This window comes from Rhinopithecus bieti, unplaced genomic scaffold (assembly GCF_001698545.2).
Source record: "Rhinopithecus bieti isolate Rb0 unplaced genomic scaffold, ASM169854v2 scaffold_4600, whole genome shotgun sequence".
Lineage (NCBI taxonomy): Eukaryota > Metazoa > Chordata > Mammalia > Primates > Cercopithecidae > Rhinopithecus > Rhinopithecus bieti.
The window spans coordinates 848309-856734 of record NW_016804545.1 but is presented as its reverse complement, the minus strand read 5'-3'; positions in this window follow the sequence as shown (position 1 = coordinate 856734).

Here is an 8426-nt window from a genome sequence, read left to right as displayed (position 1 = left end):
GCGCCTAGCGCTGGCGCCCGGAGTCAGGGCGGGAAGACCGAGCCGGGACTGAGGAAAGGGTTCCAGCGAACTCCTCAGCACCGGTAGCGGCAGCAGCGGCGGCGGCGGCGGCGGCAGCGGCGGCGGTAGCGGCGGCGGTAGCGGCAGCAGTAGCGGCAGCGGGCAGACACTCCCCCTTCGCGCGGCCCGCCCTCCCTGCGCGCCCCCGGGCAGCCGCGCGCCCGGGCTAGGCCCTGGCCCGACTGTGTCTTCGCAGGCGGGCGCGCACGCCGGAAGTGACGTGAAGGCCCGGGACCCCGGGGGCGGGCGGTGGACCCCTAGCTGGCCGAGCCCAGGATTGGGGCCTGAGGTTGCGCTGACTGCCTCCTCCGCCGCGGTATCCCGGTCTAGCGCTCGGATGCCCATCGCTGAGATAGTGGGAGGTGGAGTGGGAACCGCTAGCTTTGCAGAAGGCAGAGTCCCTCCTCAGCCTGGCGTTCCCGGTGCCCTGGAGTGGAGTCGCGGGATACTGTTCAGCGGCTCGGGTGGTTTTCTTTGTGTCCCGCCACGCAGCGGCTCCTCACTCAAAGACTGCCTTTTCCTCACAGCGCCAGGTCCGAAAAAGAGTCGGGTTGGAGATCGCGCGCAAGGGTGGTCTCTGGGTCTGCATCTGCCCGGCATCGGCAGCAGGAAAAGCCTGGTCCCTAGGCACGGTCGTAGTTCGAGCCTTTCATTCCCTCGCACATTGAGGTATTCGCTGAGCCCACCACGTTGTCCTCGGGGTTAGTAGGCTCCAGTCACAAGCCCTATGTTTTCAGACTTCCCAGGTGGAGATAAAGGAAAATTTTACTATTTCTGCACAACTTCTGTTGATGTACAGCATTGTATTTAGCAACTTCTGTGTAGATCTGAAAATAAATACATTCCCAATTGTTAGTTGCGTTTTTATTAATATAAATCTTAGAATACTTGATTTTGCTGACAAAATCTTTTGTCAACTTCTATACGAATAGTAACTCATTTGCTCCTCATAAGAACCTATGAGAGATGTGGTTTTACTGTCATCATTTTAGTTACGAGCAAATTAAGGCACAAAGAAGTGACTTACCAAGATTACACAGCTATTATCTGGTGGAAGCAGGATTTGAACCCAGGCAATTGGGCTCCAAAATCTGATCCTTTGTCTCTAATGTTGACCAAAAACTTGTGGCTGTTGTGGTAAATTGCTTTCTCTCCATTTGAAATCCCATTGACTTGAAGAGATAGATGCATAGTGAGTATACGTCCCGAGGAAATGTATTATATTGTTTTCTGGGTTTCAATTCAAATAAAATAAAAATAGTGAAGCAAGGATTTGGACTAGGTGATGTGAGGTTTTGTGTCGGCATACAACAGTGTCACAACAATGTCATCTCCAATCCCATTTGGTTTTGTGTTGTGGATGTTATTTTGCCCTACATACATAGAAAGTTCAATAAAAAGCACTGAACCACATGTATATCAATTAAAGACAACTTTTGATATTCTGTATTCTATAGGGAATCTTTCTAGTATCATAGAATATTCATACTACTGTCATTGGGGTGAGTTTTAAATGTATACCTTTTTAAATAAATCCGCTTTAATGATAAAAGAGTGGTCGTGTGCATAATTTGGCACTTTAACATAATTTTGAATTCTAGGTCTCTAATAAGAGGGCTGCCATCTACATAGTAAATCATTAATTTACAAAGGAAACATTTGAGAGCTATTACAAAAATGGATACAATATAACTATACCTGAAAAATCAATAAGTAAAGCAAAAAATTCAGCTTTACAAATTGTCTCCCCTTCTTTCTCAATGTAACTTTATTATTGGTTAAGGAAATAAGTTGTTAATGATAGAGAAAAAGTGATCAGGAATTTAAAATTTCTTGCTATTTTTCTTTTTTGTTTATACCACTTTTTTCTCCTTCTTATATTAGCTTACTGCTGCTCTGGTTTAAGGAAGATAATACTTTAAAATTATAGTTTGGTAAATAGTTTTTAATTAGTTAACATCCATAGTCATTTATTTGTAATTACAAACAAGTTGTTTTTCATTATTAGAAGAGTTTTCTATAGAAATTTGTTATTTATGTAGCATCTAAAAGAGTATGTTTTATGAACTGGTTTTTTAACATTCTGGAGGGGGCAGAAATTTCAACTGTCCAGTTATTTGTGAATAATTGGAGGTTCCATGAGGCAATTTCTATCCTTTGCCACCAATGACTGCTGTACCCTAGACAAAAAGAGATGGAACTATGTAATTTTGTTTCCCTAGGAAAGCAGATGCAGTAAGAAGGGACTCATTCAGAGAAAATACTTTTGAGTTCCCTTCCATATAGTATTTTTGCAATCTGAGAACATACAGCATTGTGTAAAAGGGAAAATTATACTAGTGGTAGTTGCAAACCTACATAAGCCAGATAACTATCTTAGCCCCATTTTACAAATGAGTGGAACAAGAGTTCAAAGAAGTGAAGTAAGTTGGCCAAGGTCACTCAAGTGGTAAGAGGCAGAGCTCTAGATTATATGCTGTCACTCTGAAACACATAATCTAATCCTCATTAAGATTAGGTTTTTAAATCCGTATTTTGCAGATGAGAAAACTAAGGTTTATGAACAAAGAACCTTGGCGCTCTTGTTTCTAGACCACCTCTTAACTCATGAGTGAGAAAAGGGGAGAAAATTAGTAAATATTTTTTCAAATTTATTTTGTAGTTTCTACTTACATTGCCAACTTGATTTCCAAGTCCTTTTAAAGTAAAGCACCCTCAAACACAATGTATGTCGGAAGTACTTGTTTTTCTTAAGAGTGAACAATAATGAAAAACAACTTGTTTGTAATTACAAATAAATTATTGTGGATGTTAACTAATTAAAAACTATTTAGCAAACATACTTTTAAAGTATAATCTTCCTTAAACCAGAGCAGGGGTAAGCTAATTTTGTTTTTGTATAATATTTTACATGAAATAAATGCAAGTGAGAATTTAACCACCATAGAATTACAATTTTTTGAATGATGATCATCATCCACGTTGTCTAATATTTTATTATTGTATAGTATATACCAAATCAAAAGATACCACATGAAATACCAGGCAAAGGGCAAAGTAATATTTCCAAAATGAGGAAGTAATTTTATGGCCAATAAATTACAAGTACGATAAGTGTTTTAAATCATTCTAATACAGTACAAAGTTTTCTTGTTGGGCATAATTCTAATCCTTTTGTTCAATGATGATTTTTTTTTATCTGAGTTTCAGTATTCATCTTTTTGGATATTCCTTTACTGATAGGAAAACTAAAACAATTGACTCGTTGAGTAACCAGAATATTAACAAAATGACCTAGTGCCAAAGTGGAATTATAGCTTCTCTCTTTCACAGAGGGACTGGGATACAAACTGAAAGCTTTAAGGAAAAAAAAATATATATATATAGGAGTGTGAGGGGCCACAAAACCAACCTTTTTTCTTAACATGAAATTATCTCTCTCAGAAAAGTTTATGTTTGTTTGGGATATTCTAATTGTACTAGTGTATTTATCAAAACTATGCCTAAATCTCTGATATTTCAGTGTTGTGTTCTGCATTTTTTGACATGTACCTGTAAGACAAAAATAACACCCAAATTTACAAAATATTTGCTGGAAATCAAACACGGCACAATAGCTTTCACGGAGTCTCAGCCTTTATAATCAGATTATCTGTGATCAAGGTGAAAAGGGGAGAATCTGGTCGACAAAATTAAAATTATTAATACATTTATATGATTGATAGTGACAAAATAGAATGTTACGTAGTGAGGTAGAAAAGCTTTCTGCATTTTAGTCAGAAATACCTGGGTTCATGTTCTGGTTTGGCCACTATCTACGACAAAATATCTACAAAATATCTAAATTATTTTATTTCCCTTGACTTAGTTTCCTGTAGTGTGAAGTTATATGTATTAAATCATATAGTCTATGAAAAACACCTAGGATAACTTTTGTTATATGATAGGCACTCAGTAACTGTAAGTCTGTCCCCCAATCCTCAATAACATTCTATCTTCTCATGTTTATGTTTCAACGACAATCATTCAACAAATTTGATTACAACAAATAGAATAATAAGGAGTTTGTACTATATGCAAAGTATTATGAAAGGGACAAAAATGAACAAAATCAGTTTCCTGTCCTCAGGAAGTTTTTGTGTAAGCAAGATGAATATATAAATCAGTGATTGTACAAGATAAATTTGTACTATAGCATAAATGTAAACAATTAGGAAACATAAAGGTAATTGCCATTAAATCATAGATATTTTAGCATTGAATTTTGATATTTAACAGGTGGGGAAGATCATTGAGAACTAAGAACAGCTTGAGCAGAGGCTTCCATGGAAATTATCCCCAGGCCATGCTAGACCAGATGTTATGGAAAGATGTAGTAAGAGTTGCAACTTTCCCACTGGAATGTAAGCTATATGTGGAAGAATTTTGATTTTGTCATCACTACATCTACTATATCCAGCATTATGCCTCATATATAGTAAGTACTCAATAAATATTTGCTGAATGAGTGAATAAATGAATAAACAGGTTCAGATCAGATTGTATTTATTTGGGGAAACCTTAAATGCCAATTAAGAAATATAGGCTTTGTTTATTATGCAATAGAGAGCTTGAAGATATTTAAAGACAAAAGTAATATAATCCCACATTTTATTAATAAGATAATTTTAATAGTAATGTGATGGATATGTTGGAGAAACAATAGATTGGCAGCAAGATGACTATTGTAGTAGAAGAATGACAGGAAGTCATTCGGTGGTATATCAGCAGTGGGAGAAAAAAGAAAGGATGCATGTCAGATACTTGAATGTTAAGATCTATAGAATTTGATAAGTGTTAAGACTCTTTAGCATAATACAAGTGATAGAAGCCCAATTCAAACTAGCATAAGAAGAAATAAGTGGAACTGACTAGGTCACAGAACTAGAAAATTTAGGTTGGACATGGTTTTAGGATTAGATAGATCCAAGGATGGATATCTCTACATATTGATCCTTATTCTGTTCATATATTTGACTGTATTCTGCCAAACAGTCTCTCTCCACATGACAAGTTTACATCCTCCCAGCTTAACAATCTAAACAATAATGCCTTTTCTTTCCCAGCAGCCATATAGTATAAAGTTAGGTGAATATCCTTTATCCAAAATGCTTAGGACCAAAAACGTTTTCAGATTTTGGATTCTGGATTATTTGCATATACATAATGAGACATCTTGAGGATGGGATCCAAGTGCAAACACAAAATTCATTTACATTTCATATATTCCTTATACAAAGCCTGAAAATAATTTTACACAATATTTTAAATAATTTTTGTGCATGAAACAAAGTTTTTACTGCATTTTGACTTCAACCTGTCACATGAGGTCAGGTATGGGATTTTCCACTAATGGCATCACGTTGGTGCTCAAAAAGTTTGACTTTTGGAGCATTTTTAATTTTTGGATTAGGGATCCAACCTGTATATTATACATATTGGTTCTGTATGGGTAACATTCACATTCCTATGAAGAGAGGACCCCATAGTTGACATGAAATAAGTATAATTTTCTAGAAGAAACCATCATATGGAGTAGACAAAAACAACAGATGCCCAATATAGTGAAAACAAAGACTTAGAGCTCTCGATCAATTTTCTATCCTGAGTGAATGGATAATGAGATCAGGAATAAAGGGGAAAAACTGGTTTTTAAATTAGTGAGACGTGTAACTTGGGTCATACTGAGTTTGAGTTGGTAGTGGGACTTCTATACAGGGATGATGAACAGCAGGAAAATATAAAGTTAGATCAATACATGAATTGTGGGGCACATGTTCTCAGGGCCTCCCAAGGGCTGTGTCATGGGCCATGGTCACTCATATTTGACTCAGAATAAATCTCTTCAAAATATTTTACAGTTTGACTATTTTTGTCAACAATATTTTGGCACCCAAACATGTTGGGCCTCAGAGAAGACTCAGGACCCCACAGGAGTTGCCCAAACTCAGTGCTAAGGTACCAGCAGGGGCCCATTGAAGCCTCCCTGACTTTGAGCTTCTCCTCTGGTGGAACTCGTGTGTCCTCCTGAGCCCTGCACCTCCCTTTGGTTGAGGGTCCTTGGTTTATTCTGAGCTGGTTTTTTTTCTCTTAGGAAATTGTTGTTTAAGGATCTGAATTCTAGTTCAGATCCTAATTTAATTCTAGCATTCAAAGGGTCTTCTCCACTGCTTTTCTCCCAAAATTAATCTCAATTTGGCTTGTTGGTGCACATTTGAGTGAGGAACTGAATTGTTGTTTTCATAGGTAAATGAGAGACTGCATTTCTTCAGCTCCAAAGAGAAAGGGCATTTGCTCCTCCCACCTGAAAGGCACCCTTGGGCGGCCAGGGACCTCATGGGAGTGTCTGGGGTGCGGCAGCCCTACAGGGAACCCCCAACAAAATTAGTTTTAAAAAGGCTTGTCCAGGAAGTGCATACAGGAGCTGGTCTCTCCATACTTCGAGCCCATCTGGAAGGGCTCAGATCTCCCGAGAGAAAAACGGAGACACATAAGACAGTGGCAACGACTCAGTGGTGACACACTGTGGAGTCCTGCCCACAAGCAGCAAACACTTTGAACCACTCCACAAAAGCCCTAGGCCACAGCTCAATTCCTCCTTAAAAAAAAAAAGTGTGGGAAACAAATGATCTAAGAATGAGGAGAAAACAAGGAGAATAACTCCCCTTCAAGCACTCTAGGTTTTATGGTGCCTCTGCTTGCCAGAGTTTGTGTAAAATGGAAGTAATATGGTCTTTGTGCACATTTACATTAAGGAAAAAGAGCCCTAAGGTCGACCTGCAAATGACAGAGTCCCTAAGTTCTCTTTTTTTCTATTTTCTTTTTTTCCTACTTTAAATCTGCTGTTACTTTTCCACTGATATAAAAACCACTGTTTGGATCTAACAGGTGTTTTTTTTTTTTTTTTTTGCAACCCAGGGAATTTGTATTTATCTCACAGCTAAAGTTCTGAAGTAAAAGCTATAGGGTCTTTGTGTGTGTGTGTATATATACATATATACATATGTGTGCGTGTATTTAAAAGGTCTTTATAATTTCTATGATTTTTGTTTAATTGGCAATTAAATCTGTTATAATTTCCCACTAGCACACCAGACTTTCAGTACCTTGAGATGTAAATTTTGCTATCTAATTTTCACCTAAGAGTTGTTTCCTCTAATATGCAAATTTAAGGCTACTTAGCTGACAACTGCCTGAATAGTGAAACAGGTTATCAAGAATTTAAAAGTCTAAGACAGGAAACAAGCAGAAAAAAAGGTCTTATGAATCTATAAGATGTATTTCTTTTGGCATGCACAAATATGTCTATGTATTTATGTGTTGTGTACACAGTGTTTCAGTACTAAAAATATATAAAAGTGCTCTAGCTAATTGGCTAAAATATAAGAGCACTTAAATCAGATAATCAAAAGAAAAGACTAGTCAAATGCTTTTTCAAGTTAATGTGATTTAAGTAAAATCTTTAATAAAATAATCTGGCTTTAAAATTATTGGTAAAATAATATTAGAGATGTCTAAAAAATTGTCAGCATTTTTGATCAACTGGTTTTGTGCTTACTCCTGCAGAATACTAGAAGCCATAAGGGTTATAAAACTATAACATTTTTGATCAAGTGGTTTTGTGCTTACTTCTGCAGAATACTATAAGCCATAAGGGTTATAAAACTATAAAATCCAGCTCAAGACAAAATGATCTTTGCTTGTATAATTTTTGACAAGTAAGACATGGAATATTCTTTGTTTAATGAAAACTGCTAAATCCCAAGTTATCGGTAGAAATACCCTTATATTTAACCTTAAGTTTCTTACTTAAGTAAACACCTACAATTCACAGCTATAAAAATAGTTAACGGAAATAAAGAATGACTATCACAGTTTTTGTAAATAATCTAGGTAAATTGTTTAATAAATCAATCAGGTAAATGTAATGGAATAAATGCCTATAAACAAACATGTTATATAATTTAGGATCTAATGTTATTAATACATATTAAGTATCTGGGTAATTTCCAATTAAAAATTATAGGAAAAAAATTTTAATGTTCTTATTAAAAGGTAAATATATTTGTCTAACTGAAAGCTTATTTAAGGGTTATGTATAAAACAAAGTAAAAGGAACCAAAAAATAAGAAATGTAAAATGTTAAAATATAAAGAGTACTTTTGATAGAAAAGTAAAACAGAAAGTAATTTTATCCAAGGAAGAATCTTGTTTGGTAAATTTTTGTCCTACGATAAAATGGGTTGTTCAAGAAAAAGGGATTATTTAGGACAAAACAGAAAGTCTGAGCATGTTTAAATGCTCTATGTAAGTCATAATAAGGTTAG